The following is a 2,447-nucleotide window of genomic DNA, read 5'->3' as shown; positions in this document are numbered from 1 at the left end:
TTAGCTGCATTTATGAAATCTAGCAGATGGATGTCAAAACGAGTTTCCTTACCAGTTTTCGTAAGGAAAGGTTGTATGTGATACAATCAGAAAGGTTTTGTCGATTCTAAGGATGCTAAAAGGTATGCTGGCTCCAGCGATCCTTCTAAGGGCTGGAGTAAGCATCTCGGAGTTGGAATGTACGCTTTGATGAGATGATCAAAGATTTTGGGTTTATACAAAGTTTATGAGAAACGTGTATTTCCAAAGAAGTGAGTGGGAGCACTATAGAATTTCTGATGAGTATGTGTCGTTGACATATTGATGATCAGAAATGATGTAGAATTTTCTGTAAAGCATATAGGGTTATTTGAAAAGTGTTTTTCAAGTGAAAACATGGATTAAGCTACTTGAACATTGAGCATCAAGATCTATGAGGATAGATCAAAAACCGCTCAATAGTACTTTCAAATGAGCACATACCTTGACATGATCTTGAAGGTGTTCAAGAAGGATCAGTCAAAGAAGGAGTTCTTGCCTAAGTAGTAAGGTATGAAGTTAAGACTTAAAGCTCGACCATGGCAGAAAAGAGAGAAAGGACGAAGGTCGTCCCCTATGCTTTAGACGTAGGCTCTATAGTATGCTATGCTAAGTACCGCACCTGATGTGTGCCTTGCCACATGTCTGGAAAGAGGGTACAAAGGTGATCAAGGAGTGGATCACCAGATGGCGGTCAAAATTATCCTTAGAGGAATAAGGATATGTTTCTCGGTTATGGAGGTGATAAAGAGTTCAACATAAAGAGTTACGTTGATGCAAGCTTTAACACCTATTCGAATGACTCTGAGTAGCAAACCGGATACATATAGTGGAGCAACCATTTGGAATAGCTCCAAGTGGAGCGTGGAAGCAGCATTTACAATATGACATAGAGATTTGCGAAGTACATACGGATCTGAATGTTGCAGACCCGTTGACTAAAACTTCTCTCACAAGCAAAACATGATCAAACCCCAGAACTCATTGAGTCTTAATCACATGTTGATGTGAACTAGTTTAATGACACTAGTAAACTCTTTGAATGTTGGTCACATGGCGATGTGACCTGTGAATGTTAATCACATGGCGATGTGAACTAGATTATTGACTCTAGTGCAAGTGGGAGACTGTTGGAAATATGCCCTAGAGGCAATAATAAATTAGTTATTATTATATTTCCTTGTTCATGATAATCTTTTATTATCCATGCTATAATTGTATTGATAGGAAACTCAGATACATGTGTGGGTACATAGACAACACCATGTCCCTAGTAAGCCTCTGTTGACTAGCTCGTTGATCAATAGATGGTTACGGTTTCCTAACCATGGAAATTGGATGTCATTGATAACGGGATCACATCATTAGGAGAATGATGTGATGGACAAGACCCAATCCTAAGCCTAGCACAAAGATCATAGTTCGTATGCTAAAGCTTTTCTAAATGTCAAGTATCATTTCCTTAGACCATGAGATTGTACAACTCCCGGATACCATAGGAATGCTTTGGGTGTACCAAACATCACAACGTAACTGGGTGGCTATAAAGGTGCACTACAGGTATCTCCGAAAGTGTTTGTTGGGTTGGCACGAATCAAGACTGGGATTTGTCACTCCGTATAAACGGAGAGGTATCTCTGGGCCCACTCGGTAGGACATCATCATAATGTGCACAATGTGACCAAGGGGTTGATCACGGGATGATGTGTTATGGAACGAGTAAAGAGACTTGCCGGTAATGAGATTGAACAAGGTATCGGTATACCGACGATCGAATCTCGGGCAAGTACAATACCGCTAGACAAAGGGAATTGTATACGGGATTGATTCAGTCCTTGACATCGTGGTTCATCCAATGAGATCATCGTGGAACATATGGGAGCCAACATGGGTATCCAGATCCCGCTGTTGGTTATTGACCGGAGAACGTCTCGGTCATGTCTGCATGGTTCCCGAACCCGTAGGGTCTACACACTTAAGGTTCGATGACGCTAGGGTTATAAAGGAAGTTTGTATGTGGTTACCGAATGTTGTTCGGAGTCCTGGATGAGATCCCGGACATCACGAGGAGTTTCGGAATGGTCCAGAGGTAAAGATTTATATATGGGAAGTCCTGTTTTGGTCACCGGAAAAGTTTCGGGTTTTTCCGGTAACGTACCGGGACCACCGGGAGGGTCCCGGGGGTCCACCAAGTGGGGCCACCAACCCCGGAGGGCTGCATGGGCCAAGTGTGGGAGGGAACCAGCCCCAGGTGGGCTGGTGCGCCCCCCACAAGGGGCCCAAGGCGCAGGGGAGAGTGGGAGGGGGCAAACCCTAGGGCAGATGGGCCCTAAGGCCCACCCCAGGCGCGCCTCCCCTCTCTCCCCCTCTGGCCGCCACCCAGATGGGATCTGGGGGCTGTCGCCACCCCTGGGGAGGGAACCCTAGAG

This window comes from Triticum dicoccoides, chromosome 4B (genome assembly GCF_002162155.2).
Source record: "Triticum dicoccoides isolate Atlit2015 ecotype Zavitan chromosome 4B, WEW_v2.0, whole genome shotgun sequence".
NCBI lineage: Eukaryota > Viridiplantae > Streptophyta > Magnoliopsida > Poales > Poaceae > Triticum > Triticum dicoccoides.
This window is presented reverse-complemented; position numbering follows the sequence as displayed.